The sequence below is a fragment of the Bactrocera dorsalis genome, chromosome 5 (assembly GCF_023373825.1).
Source record: "Bactrocera dorsalis isolate Fly_Bdor chromosome 5, ASM2337382v1, whole genome shotgun sequence".
Classification (NCBI taxonomy): domain Eukaryota; kingdom Metazoa; phylum Arthropoda; class Insecta; order Diptera; family Tephritidae; genus Bactrocera; species Bactrocera dorsalis.
Window position 1 is genome coordinate 10,075,458 of NC_064307.1, and position 14,800 is coordinate 10,090,257.

General features: G+C 35.1%; 1 protein-coding gene across 3 annotated transcripts in view; it reads right to left on the reverse strand.

The window, feature by feature from the left end:
* Positions 1–14,259, reverse strand: part of LOC105231407 (uncharacterized) — a 76,022-nt gene extending 61,763 nt beyond the window's left edge. Inside the window, exons 1-2 of one of the 3 annotated variants that reach the window (XM_019992182.3) lie at positions 13,610–14,257; positions 10,989–11,549 (exon numbers count right to left, since the gene is read on the reverse strand). The gene's annotated coding sequence lies outside the window, so the exon portion shown is untranslated. Of the gene's footprint in view, positions 1–10,988; positions 11,550–13,609 lie in introns of all 3 variants that reach the window. The other 2 variants (XM_049457095.1, XM_049457096.1) reach the window with 2 other exon arrangements.
* Positions 14,260–14,800: the final 541 nt, after the last annotated feature.

Here is a 14,800-nt window from a genome sequence, read left to right on the forward strand (position 1 = left end):
ATGTATATAAATTAATGCAAATATTTTTCAAAAAATCTAAGATTGCGTTGATGTGATTTCTAATATTATTTGTTGCAAGTTGCCTGCGCTACCTACCCTTGTATTCTTTAAGCCATTAGTTTTGAGTTATGCGTTTTTGTAATTAAACTCAGCCGTTTGCCAACATTTAACTGTGGCACGTGCGTCGGCTTCATAAAAGAATCATAAAAAATTTCATTAAGTACAAAATTATATTCTTTAGAAAAACTTTTCCGCTTATTCTTTATGTTGTAATAAATAGATGCCACAGTTGTGCTGATATTGAGTAAGAGAAAACTAAGTGTGCATATAAAAGTTCGTTAATAACGGTATGCTTTAGATAATTTCTTTTTAGAGTATATTCTACGGGCAAAAATTTTCCTTTTATTGACCGACTGAAGTGGGTTAAGACTTTTCTTTAATAACGCAAAAAAGTGCGAAAATGTGTGGAAAAACCGTTTTTCGAAATTTGAAAAATTATTTAAAAACATGAAAAAGGTTGAAAAGCTTTCAAGATAATAGAAGAGCGATCAGAAGACAATATTTTTGAAAAAAGGTTCCTTTTAAACGAAACGGCTAGCAGTTCAACTTTTCGAAAATCTGCTCTGAACTCCATATTCCTTTTATTTTGGATATTACTATGCATTCAGCCTAATTGTATGCTATACTAAAAATTGTACTATACTGTAGTGCAAAATTTGAATACTGAGTCAAAAACTGTTGCCTACATTTAGGATGATGTGCTCATTGCATGGACATGAAGACTCAAGTAAGCAGGGATTTTAAAGGAAAACCTGTATTTAAATATATGAAAAATATAATCTCCCATGTATATAGATATACTTTTTGAAAAAATAAAACTTAAAATAAAGTTCACTACCTTAAGAGAGAGCTGGAGAGAGAACCTTTCTAGTTGCTGTGGCGCAAAGATTATATCTGCTAATGTAAAAGCTTAAAAGCGCTTTAAAATATGACCATATTGACTTATCTGTAGCTCTAAGATTCAAGGTTTCGAAATTGAGTACAAAATAAAAGAGCTCCCATGTGCGATATCCTACACAGTGCTCTCGATTTACAGCTGAAAACCAGAAACACCCCAGAATAACAGAAATATATTTTCTATCCTCACGTTATTTAAAGGAAAATATTTTATAATCCTATTGAGATTTACAGACGTGACTCCATTGCATGCAATATTAAGCAACATGCCATAAACCAATGAAAATACGAACGTGCCACAAATAATTACATTTTGCGCCTGGCCCGACTTATTGGAGTTTGTCAAGCATGTAACGTTAAGATATTATTAGAAAGGAAAAAGATTAATAAATATGAATACAGCCAAAGGAAAAGCAGGCTCAAATTTAAAATTCGCCACAGAACAAAATGAAAATTCCGAAAAATATGACAATTTCGCAACGAACTTGAACGCACTGAAATTAATTTCCAGCAAGTATTAAAAACATTTTCAGCAAAGCTCAAGATTTCGCCAAGAACTTAATTTTGCCAAAGGAGGCAAGGATCTGCCGCAAACTAGCCGAAAAAGTATGCAGTAAAAATTTAAAGACCGTAAAGTTGCTGAGAGTGGGAGCGCCGTAAAGCAGCAACTTTGTGAAGCAGCGAAGCAAGTGAGCGCTTAACGGCACTTTCGTTGGTATGGATGTTCTAGGAAAAGTGAATGCTAAGCTGAGCGGTTATATGATAATATATATGTACTGTGTTTTTCATGTCAAAATAAGTCATTTGGATGGTTTGTATGAGTGTATGTGCATAGTTTGCAACTTTGACGAAAACTTGCCACATGCCATACTAAATTGCACAAAAGCGAGAGCAGACAAAGTCAAAAGCATATGCAAATATTAACACGAACACACAAATATACATACATATGTATGAGGAGCAAACTAAATATATTTATTTGTAGGTGATTAGGCAGTTGAAAAGTGAAAAGGCAACTTTCCACTTCTACGCAGCGTGAACTTTTCGGCTTTAATGAACGAATGCGCCTCGGCGTCTCGCACAAGAAAATGGCAAAAATTGCGTGTTAGTTATCTTCCAGCACCAAATTATGGTTGTATGTGTGCTAGTTGGGGTTTTCTTTCGTTGCTTTTACAGCACCTAAATGGCACTTGAGTCAGCGCCGACGGAATACTCGCTCGGAAAAGTTTAGAATTTGAATGTTTCTCCTCGGCGCATATTTCGAAAACAATTAGATCAAGTTTGTGGTTGGAGATAATGGCGTCTTTTGGGATACACACACACTCATGCTGTCAGCCGCACACCCACATACTTACATGCAACGCGCGTGTTTGTCGTGTGGGGCGTGAAAGTTCTAATAACAGTGTGGATTGTATAATTGTGCAACAACAAAGTATAAGTTATTATTCGTGAATTTGAATTGCAAATAATATTTGTTTATGCTAGTTGAAAGTAGTAAAAGTGTTGAGGAACTTATGCTGATGTTGTTGTTGTAAACTTTTATGTGAGTTTGTGTAGGTTTATGTGTGGCAAGAACTTCTGAATTAAGTAAGGAATTTAATTTTTTAAAGAAAATGTTTAAATATTTAAGCAAGTGAGTGCGTGAACAACGGTACTTTAGTTGAAAATTTATTTTTGAAGGATATGCGTTGCCAGATTCCGAAAATGATCAAATTTTTAGTACGTTGCGAGGAAAATAATTTTATATAAAATTTTTTTTAATAGAAAATAGAAGTTTTTTGTGCAATTTATTACATTTTCAGAAAATTATTTAATCACATTTTACATATTTATTTGATGTTGCAAGAAACTTTTTTTTAGAAAACTTCTTTAGTACAAAAACAAAGCATTGATTCAATTAATTAAATTTTTTTATTTAAAAAAATATTGACCGTAACAGCGCCACTTTTAAGATGTTGCAACTGTACTTGATCATATATAAGAAGCATATAGACAGGCGTGGGAGCTATAGTTACGTATCCCACAAAAGCAATATGTACATATCCTTCAACACCCATTCTTGCAACACTATATGATTTATACATGAATGTCATGATACAAATAGAGATCCTCCATAATTTGTCAGCTTCAAAAAAATTGGAAACACAATTTTTTAATTAGAAATTTGTCTCAATAATTCAGATCTGCACTGCAGGGGACATGCTCCAAATAAACAGATAACACTCATACTTATATGCATGTATATATGTGTGTTTGTGTATCACATTAGATGCACTACAAATATGTATGTATGCAACTGTTGCACAGACATTTGCCGTTGCGAACGTGTCGTACGCGCATTAGATACGAACTCGGCTGATAAGTGATGAAGCTGTATCAGCACAGAAACACACATACGTGCACATAAGCGCACTAGCTGCAGCCAAAAGATGCCGCAGCCGTTGCCACTTATATGGATATGATGGATATATGAAACAACAATATAGTTGACAACAACAAAAGCAACAAAGTGTTTGTGTGTCGTTGGCTGGTCATGGATGTGCATAAGTATGCCGTTTTGACGTGCTACAAAGTGACTGTTGATGCAGCGATACGATATTGTGGCTTGTGGTAACTTCTGACGATGCTGCAGCAAGTTGCGGCCGGTGATGCCAGCCACAAGAGCAGCCAAATGAGACGAGACGAGATGCGATGAGATGATTTCAAACAAGTATTGATGCAACATTATATGCTTGTTTGCCTGGATGCTTGCTTGTTTGTTTGTTTTTGTTATTGTTGTTGTTTGCAAGCAGCATGAGTTGATGAAAAACACTAAGCAGTGCAGGCTAAAGGTAACGCGGCACAATGTGCGTATGCACGTTTGTGTGTGTATGTCGGAGGAGCAATGGAAAATGCGGTGTATTGTATATTGAAGAAAATTCAGGCTATAGCTTAAAGACCAGTGTGTACAGTGGCGATCATATTATTGGGAGCATACTTTTTGATGTTTTTATTGCAATTTTTTATTTTGTTCATTTTTTATTTATTTTATTTTATTTTTTATTAATCAATTTAATTTAATTTAGTTTCATTTTAATTTGATCCTCATTTAATTTATTTTAATTTAATTTAATTTAACATAATTTAATTTGATTTAATTTAATTTGATTTAATTTAATTTAATTTGATTTGATTCAATTTAATTTTAATTTGATCTTAATTTAATTAATTTTAATTTAATTTAGTTTCATTATAATTTAACTTAATTTAATTTAATTTAATTTTAATTTAATCTAATTTATAATTTAATAATATTAATTTAATTTAATTTAATTTTAATTTAAGCTAATTTAAATTTAATTTAATTTAATTTAATTTATTTTATTTAATATACATATTTTTATTTTTATTTTATTATATTTTTTTATATTATTTTACTAATTTTTTTTTAAGACGCTTCCTGATTTAGCTGGCCTTCATCCCACATTTTATCTCTACTTTACAGACCTCTTTGTTAGCAGACACACATACACAAATACAAGCAATCGAATTCACGGCCACAAGTGGCAGTCGAACGGCCGGCATACAATCAGGCACACGCAATCCCGACTAGTTGGGGCGGCAGCAATCAGTTGAGCCAATTTCCAGATCAATATCTTTTCGGACAAAACAAGTAAACGTGACACACAATATAACTTGCAACAATGCAACGGCAAGATGTAAAAGAAAGCAGAAAATACAACTTGCCACAATGCGTTGCATAGAAATGCAAGCAAAAAACTACAACAAAGAGCGCATGTAGACAACGCGCGGCATAAATTGTCGGTGTTGCAATAGCAGATAATGAAAAGAAGGACGCAATAAAGTTGTAAGCTATGAATTTTCGATAACGGCAAGCGGCAGAAATTTTATTAGAAAGACACACATACAAATTCCAAATAAAAAAGCAACAAAAACCAAATCAACCCACGTAAATTCGAGGCAAATGAAGGCAAAATCAGTGTGCATAAAATTAACAATCATAAAAAATTATGAAGTCAACGCGTGATATGCGCACACGAGTGGATTTATAGCTGCTTGATTTTTCACGGGCATCAGCAGCGTTGTTTTTGCAGCTACACTTTTCAGTTGTTGTTGCTTTTTGCTTTCTAAACACCTCATACCATTTCAATTTCGTACGCATTACCGCTGCTTATAACGAGAAATGATTAATGATTCGGCGTGCAACGGGCGGCGGGCGCTGCCACAGGAAGGCGCGCACACAACAACAACAAACGCAAGCAGCAAGAAAAGTGAAGAGAAAAGTCGAAATGAAATGAAAATCCAATCCAAGCACTCATTCATGTGTGCACGAACTTCATGCGTTGCATTTGTTACACTTGAAAAGCATAAACACGCGCACACACACATACAAACAAATAAACACGCGCACGCTTACTCCCGCGCGCGCGCGCCTCTGCATTGTTAAGCTTGAGAAATCAAGAAATCGAAATTTTTTACACTTGATTAAGGTGAATGTGAAAAATTTGAATTTCGTTACCTCCGCCGCCGCCTGTGCGCTGCCGTTGCGCTGTTGCTCCATAGCTGCCATAGCTACTCCAGCTACTTGCAACTCCCAGAAGGCGCAGCGCAATCTATTTTGCCGCTTTTCATAACACTCTTTTTTCTTCTTGCTTTTGTACTTACGTGCGCGCAAGTAAATTTGTTTGCCATCCCCCTCCTACAATCATTCATCTCCTTGGCCTAGCTCAGCCCCCGCCCTCAGCCAGCTGCGTCGAAGTGTTCACACATTCATCGTTCATTTGACTTTTTGAAGAATTTCCCGGCATTGTTTATTGACTGACTGGTTGATTGGTTGGCTGGCTGGCTGGTTGACTGGGTGCTTACTGGTGATTGCCAGTGATTTTTACTTTTACACTTTGCGAGTGCGTCATTTTTCATGTCATGCATCGTTGAAAAATCCCTTTGTTTCGCTTTTGGTAATGCTCGGAATTGATTGCGATTAAACACTGTGATCTATGTATTTGCTTAGCCCATTTTCGGTCTGGCTCTTTATTTGCTGTCTTCTTGTGTTTACTATTTACTTATGGACTTTACGCTTTACGCTGATCAAAAATTAAAAACAAAGCACTTCTACTTGTGTATGTGTGTATGTATGTGTGCGCTAGACATTATGTAAATACAGCGTGTCCGATAGTTTTGTGAGTTCAATCATATTTCGTATCATTTTTCATGGTTAAGGCGTTAATGCTGGTGGAGTCTCTTTGGAGCTTTGAAAGATTGCTTTTTGAAATGTATGAAAGATTACAAAATAATCAGAGACTTCGTAAATATGTGTATTCAGAACTTTCACACAATTTCAGGTCATCAACACGGACTTAGAAGTTGGACTGAAGTGATTATGTGAAAAGTCAATGTCGAGATGAGGTTGAGGGAACTTTCTGTTTCTTGTAGGTATATATTTTTGCAGTATTGAAGCAAATGGAAGGCTGCTTGACAAAAATAAAGCAAAATTTTCTAAGTGACATTTGAAAGTACTTTCAAATAAAAAAAATATTCTTAATAATAATATTGATTAAAAATTCATTTCAATATAGTAAATTGAAATTTTTTTTAATATTTTTTTTTTTTTTCAACTAAGAAAACAATTTGTTGGATGATAAAATGTACATTTATCTTATAACATGAGGTAGGAAACATTCAAAAAAAATTTCCAAAAAATTTTCTAAATTTTTTTTCAAAAATTAAAATTTTTAAAATAAAAATATTTAAAATAGTCAAAATAAAAATATTTAAATTATTTTCAAAAATAAAAATTTTCGAATTTTTTTTTTTCAAAAATCTTACAAGAAACTATGGCTGTAATAAAAAAATTGCTAAATTGCAAACAAAAGTGTTCGAATATTTTTTTACAAAAAAATCGCTGATATTTCGACTTGAGAGTTTTCGAATGGAAGCCGGGGAATTTTACTTTATTAAGTCAAAATAATGTGAAAAAGTAAATATTTTAATTCAAAAATATTGCAGCGTATTGGGACCTAATAAGTTTAGTTTACAAAAAATTCCTTAAAAAATTGCTAAATAAAACCAAAAAACCCAAAAAAAATATTTTTTAAGATTTTTTTATACAAAATTTGAAGTTGCGGGAAAACAGTGTTCAAGTTTTATTATCATTTTTTTAGTTCTTAGTTTTGTTGAGAATTGAGATAAATTTTTTTTAATCCTTAAAACTCAACCAACCTCCTGCCATTGTTTTTCCCGACCTCAGATCGCCTATAAATTAATTTTCTTTTGATTTTTGCAATTTTATCTCATTTTCAAATGGATTTCTAATTCATTCTAATTTAATTTTTTTCACTTTATAATATTTTACAAGTCTTCAGCACCGACTTTTGATTTTTTCTAAATTTATTTCAAAATTAAAAAGGAATAAAAAACTCTTACATCATTTTTTTACTGATTTTTTAAAGCTCTGAACTTCTTCGATATCTAATATCGATGCACAAGCGATATTCGATTATTTTTATTATGACATACATATAAGTATATAATCACATCTACAAGCAATGATCTTAATTCTAATTTTCAACAAATTAAGTTTTGCTGACCCTCTAGTTTACACGCAGCATGCTGAACTGCAATGACCCACCCACACAACCTTGAAAAATACGCATGTAACTTTCGTTTTTATGCTGCTTTCTTCCAGCAGCTGACTATTTTCTCAAGACATGCTTTAACTATTTATAGTAACACCAAAGATAACTGTGAGTCTCTGAGGCTGCTGAGAGCTTGCACATAAGATTTAAACAAGTCAGCCAATATCCTCAAATGAACTATGAAAAGCAAAGTTAAACTTAGAAAGTATATACACACATACATATATTTATGTACAATTTGTAGTACTTATTTATTCATAGAAAAACTGGCTGTGACTCAACAGCATCTCGCATCCTTGTTTTTGCTGCAAGCACTCGCAGAGAGGCCAACGCAGTGTAATCATCTCATCATATGCTAGTCATCGACCCCGCCTTCACGCGCGCAACATGGATTTTAGCACTTCGCAGCCGACCCATTTCATTAATTACTATCCTGTGTACGATTGTAGATTTGTGACAGTGGAAATTAGAAAAGTGCGTAATTTTCTTACCGGCCCTGGGTGGTTTTCCACCACCGCTCGTTAGCATCCGCTATTTATTCATTGTTATTTTTGCCATTACAATGGAAGCGCATATAAATTGTAAGCCAAAGTGTGTTTATCTCACGGCGACAGCCACCCCACCAACGGCAACCGCACTGCTTAATCCGACCATATGCCAATAATTGCCTTATGTTACCCTTAGTAATGCACAATGCTTGCACTTTTTATGTGTTTTATGTGTGTGATGTGGGAAATGTACAAAGCAAATGTTAAACTGTCATAAATCAAATGTTAAATAATCAAAACAAATAAAGGAAAAACTTTTTTTTTTGACACTGAAAATTTGTGCAATTTTTTTTTGTGATTTTATTTTTTGGAAACATAGAAACGTGCTGTTGTGAAAAAGAGTATGCCACTAAATTAGTTAAGCAACACATGCGGTGATTTTTCTTCGAGGGTTCGAAATTCGCATTTTTTGTTGGCACTACGATGCACGCATTCGAGAAGGCGCTTGAAGCCTTATCACATGTTCAAGATTGAGTGCTTTTTGGCAGACAGAGATTTTAAACATTATGCTTGCAACATGTGTAAGTGAAAGATTGCCGAAAAACGTGCCAATGAAATTATTTTCCATTTTTTTTTTATTTTGTTACAAAATGCGTGTTGCGTGGTTGTCTCCACGCGCTGTTGATAGGCAGCAAGCACAAACAAATGGTTTTTGTACTGAATGTGTACTCCATTGCCGTATGGCTTTAAGTTATTAAACGGAAATCACGATTTCAAAGCTGCCATATTTTTGCGTTGTCACTTTGACCTCTACTCCAATCACAGGTTATGTTACATCAGCCTAAATGTAGGCAACATTTTATATTTATTGTAAAAATGACCTTAAAGAATATAAGGTAGCATACATTTAGGCGTATTTCATGCCAAGTCAGCTTACAGCTAACGAAGTTCAGCATACAAATTCCTTAAAAGAGATTCATTTAAAGGAAGTCACGTTTCTGCCACTGTCATCTTCCTTTTTTGTCATATATAACCTTTAATTATAACTGAACTACATACATGTAGGCGCAGCTCAAAAATTTTAAAATACTGCTTAGAGTGAAATGTGTTTGAGACGCTTCCTGCCATACTTTAAAATAGATAAACTTAATTAATTGGATGAAGACATATTGCAAACAGCTGTCGCTGTGGCACGCACTTTTTTCTCATTTACCTTCAGTATACGTACTTTCAGATATATCTGATTCACTTGTGGCGCCTTTGTGTGTTTAAAAAAAGTGAAAAAAATTAAAGAAAATACTTTAAGTTTTGAAATCACACATTTGTCTACAAAAATTGAGATGAAAATGAATTTAAGTTTCCTTAAAGTAGAGCTCTATATGCGTGCTATACCAAGAGAAATTCTTGAATTCGTTCAACAACGTCAGACAATTATAATTTTTTCGTGGTTTTGATGCACAAAAAACCATCTGCCGTTTTTCCCTTCTTGTCGCATTCCTGCACAATTCCATATGTCTCAATTTCGACTTTATAAATGGGTTACTTATTGATAGACCTTTTCTATTTTTAGTTCATACCAAAAGCAAAAAAAAACCGAACCCTCCCCTCGCTCGACTGCAATCATATGAAAGTGTATGTGTTATTGTTGCTTTTTTGTCTTTTCTTACCTTTAATGGAAACCTAAAGTCATCATTATCAAAGAAAGGAACGCATTTCAACAGAAATTCATTTCGTTATACCTTTAGCCGATTGATTGCGCTGAAAAGGACATGACCGCTAAAGTCGGCTAAGGATACAATTGAGTTGTCTCGCAGGAGAATTGTTGCTCTTGTGTGCATATACAAACGCTCCAATAAAGGTGTACTCGGGCAATTAATATTTATTGTTGCAATGAAGGATTTGTGATATATTTAGAAGTGCACTCTTTACAATTTTTGACATTTAAATTAAAGTATTGTGCTTTGTCGGCACTATACATGTATGTATACATATATTTATATGTAGGCATACACATGTATATGTTATAATACGAATGTTTAATATAGAGTGCAGTGATAACCTTATATATGTGTATATAAAGGATCACATGACTAGCACAGTAAATTTATCTATATCTGTCTGTTTGTATATATTCGAACTCACTCAGTTTCCGAGTTATCGTTCTGAAATTTTGTACACGTCCTTTTCTTTCTAAAACAGTACTCATTTGTCGAAATCGCCGATATTGGATTACTATAGCATATAGCTGCCATACAAACTGAATGATCAAAATTATGTCTCTGTATGGAAAACTTTTTTATTTGACGAGATATCTTCATGAAGTTTGGCTGTATTTATTTTCTTAGGCAATAGTACGATCTGCCTAGAAATTCTTTAGATCGGATCACTATAGCATATAGCTGCCATACAAACTGAATGATCAAAATTATGTCTCTGTATGGAAAACTTTTTTATTTGACGAGATATCTTCATGAAGTCCGGCTGTATTTATTGCCTTAGGCAATGATACAATCTGTTCAGAAATTATTCAGATCGGACCACTATAGCATATAGCTGCCATACAAATTTAGTGATCATAACTAAGTTCTTGTATGTAATATGAAGGGTAGCACAGTTTTAATGCAACCGAAGCTAACGTTTTCTTACTCAAAAGCACTTTAACTGGAGTTTTTTTTTTAGTTCCAGAAACATTTAAGAATGCTCTGCATAGAATATATGTACGTACTTATAGTATAACATATATTTAAACCCATATAACGACATACATACATATACATATGTACCGTGGCACAATTTTCTGGCTTGAAATACTATCTAGTTCAAACCAAAAATCTTCCCCTCGCCGAGTCCACTCATACCACTCAACACATAAAATCAATTTACTGTGCGCTCAGCGCAAAAAACTCACCTGCAACACACCGGTGACACACCAACAGTGGCAGCAATCACTTCACTTTAAGCAGCAATAGCATTTAAAATGCTTCAAATCCAATTAGTAAGAGGTGGCACGTAAATAATCCAATTCAGTTGTGATTTGTTAGACAAACAACCGGTGTGTTAGTAAGTATGTTGCACGTTTAAGAGGCAGGTAAAAGCAAATAAATTTCTTTTCGACGCAAATTGTAGCGCTCAAGCGCACACACGCACACAAACACACGCGGCAAGTACGCGCACGCGAAAAACGCTGAAGATGACACTTTCAGTTACTTTGGCAACACACACACACAGACAAATCACAATTGGGCGCACAAATGTTTACTTGCAACACACGCGTATGTTGTTTGCTTGTTTACGGCGCGAAATGTTGCAGCGACAAAATAATATTATTTGCTATGCAAATTCGCTAATACGTGAGTGTTACTTGCCGCACACACATTCATACATACATAGAAACGAATGGGCAGATATGTGTATTTGCATATGTTGCACGTACGATTTGGTTGGTTGTTGTTGTTGTTGTTGGGCAAAGCTGCAAAAAAAGGAAGTTGTTTTAGTATACACACACACATACAGACAAGTAAATTTATTTATTTATGACTTTTGCTGGTTGCTCCAATTTTATGGAGACAGCCTTAAGAGGAAATGTTGCAATTTGCAGTAAAGCGGAGTTTATTTATTTTTGCGTAAAAATGCTTTCTTTCTGCCTCGCCTTAAATATTAATACACATTTTGTAGTGGCAACTTTTTTTTTATTATTCTTGTTGTTGTTATTTTTACTACACTTGCAGCAGGTTTAGATTTGCTGCGCAAACATTTCTAGGCAGTTGTTGTTGTTGTTGCTGCTGTTTATTTCTACTGAAATTGCCATTACGCCTTGCTTTACTGCTTTGCAAAAGCCGGTTGCCGCAGCTAGAAAACATACTACATGTGTATGTGTGTGTGTGTGTGTGAGCAGTTGATTGCCGGGCAGCTTGCAGCAAGTTTGTGCTTTTGTTTTTATTGTGCTGGAAAATTAGCGGGGCGTAAGCACACCAGTACGAGCGTACATATGAGAGGCCGTAAAAGCGGACATGCATGCTGGCGCACAAACACACGCACACACACGCTAGTAAATGTATATGTGCACAAATACACTTATATAAATAGCTAAGTTGCAAGCAACCGAACAAGTTGCAGAAAAATGCAGTTGCTGTTGTTTTCGCTATTGCTTGCTAGCTACTACTGCCGTTGTTCTTGTTTTTGTTGTTTGATGCTACTTTTTCTTCTTCAGTGTATGTTGTTGTTGTTGCTGTTGCTGCCGCGTACTTTGAATCAACGAAGCAAATCGCGAATTGTTTGCAGTTGATGACCGCGTCCGACGCGGCAACATCCGCGACGATGACAACAACATCAACAACAACAATGAATGCAATAAAAAACTTAACAAATGCTGTTCGCTGCTGCTGCTGTGACCATATGTGCTCTTATTGTGCACTTGACACTGGCAAAAGCACAACAACAACAGCAGCAACAACATGCAGTAAATCGCAGTTGCAAGCACAATATGAAGTCAGCAATGTCAAAGAGAATTTAGAAACTTTGCTGCTTTTTTGTTGTTTCTGTATTTTTTTTTTTTCAATTATTAATATTCAATATAGGCCTATAAGCAGCGCGTGTGTGTGTAGCTGTTGCTTGCCACATGCGATATTAGGCGAAAATAATGAGCACCAAGGCCTATAGAAGGTTCTGTTGTAGGTCTGACGAAAAAGTAACAATTTTTGAATGAAATTTATTTTTTGAAAAATTTGAAGAGTTTACACTTAAAGACAGTTTTTGTGCTATAAAAATATTAATTACTTTAAATTGCTTCATCTATTTAGTTTGTATAGCCGCTTGTTAATTTTTTTTTGTATTTGTTTTCTTTTTTTGTTTTCGCTGCTCTCAAAACCATCGCCGCCTAATTGACTCTGAATGCATTGACAGCCCTCAATCGATTTGACTAAGTAGGCTTTCAACTCAGCTATCAACTTGAGCTCAATGACGGTTAATGTGCATGCTGGCGCGCGCCGCAACGCCACTTCAAGCGCCAGATGTATGCGCTACGACAATTAAATAATATAATATTGCTATTAGGCAGGCAATAGCAAGCCTTTGAAAGCAATTATGTCATGAAATAGCAACACTTGAAGAGCAGCTGCCGCTGCGGCACTCGAATTGTAGCGCACAAACACACACACACATGCAAGCACGACTTTGTGAGGGGTGTAGCAGGCATTTAAGCTAATAAGGTTGTATGCTACACATTATCATAAATATTAATGTTATCAATAGCTGCATGGCTTTCTAATGAAAAAAAAAAAAACAAAAAAACGAAACTATGTCATTAAATTTGTCTCGTCGTTTGCACAATTCATTAAGTCTAGCTCAGAGGCCAGCGTGTCAATGAAAAATTAAGAAAAAAATGAATTTAATTATTTTCAGTAGCTTTCTCAGCTGATAAGTAGCCACTACAAAGTGCTTTAATGTTGCAACATATTGTTTTTGTGTGCTTTTTGGGGTCACAGAGCACAAATTTTTATGTGAAAATTTTCGAAATTATTTTATTATTACCATTTGCTTATGACTAAAGTGATTTCCAATGAGCAGCAATTGAATTTCGCTGTTTTTGTCAACTTTTGAATTACAGTCTGCTGCTAAATAAAACAGCTTTTCCAACACAAACTTGTCTTTTTACCAAAACTTCAACTGATTTGCGATTTTTACACTTTTTCTTTATTGATTAAATTTTCTATAATTTTGTACTTTTGCTGCTTATGAACATTAATGGTTTCATGCAAATTTGTTAGATTTTAAATTTTAAAATTATTTTATTTATTTTCACTTTGACACACGCACTTGCTTTGGCTTGGAATTACTTTCCATAACACTTTGTTTGCATTTTCAATTACCAAGCACTGTTTTCTATTCTTTAAATAACTTTAAACAATTTCTTTGCAGTTGTAATTTTGCGTTCGTACGTGTATATGTATTTAATTTAAGTTGAATTTTCTGACACACGGTCGTACCGTTCGTTCGTTCGTTAAGTTGACGATTCCGTGTACTTTGCATCCGCACGCCAACGTAGCGCCGCAATTTTGCTTCAATCGATTTGAACCGGTCTCAAGCACTGAATCGCACTCAATGGAAACAGGTCCGACGAAGCTAATATTTTCCGGCGCAGCGCGACACTTATCACATTGAGCCGAGCAGTGAGCTGTGTGAGCTGTGTACTGTGCCCGCAGTGCCCAGCCGCTTGGCCACAAGCGCATTTCACTCAATATAGCCAAACACACGGGCGCACACACAGGTCGGCCGTTGATGGCGCTACCTTGTTTTCCGACTGCACAGCAGTATGTTGTTGCTGCTGTTATTATTATTGTTGTAATTGTTGGTGGTGGTGGTAGTGTGTTTCAGTGGCAATTTCGTTTCAAACGCATCCGTGAGATACAAACAAAACCTGGTGTATCTTGTCGACGTTGAGTTCTGGCGAACGAGTGAGTTGTTTAGTGCTGAGAGTTGAAACAAAAACTCACTCACTTTCCTCGCTCTAATCTTGTATGCGTATGCACGTTGAAACACGTGGAATTAGCGAAACACTCAATGTTAACAATTCACGCTCTTTCACTCATTGCATCAGTGAGTGTTTTTCCGATGGGAAGAGTGCATATGTGGTGCGCTCGGCGCTCTTTAATTTTTAATGCACTCCAATTGGAAATTTCGTTTGCATCTCGTGCGCATACAAATTGAGTTGTTGTGCGAGGG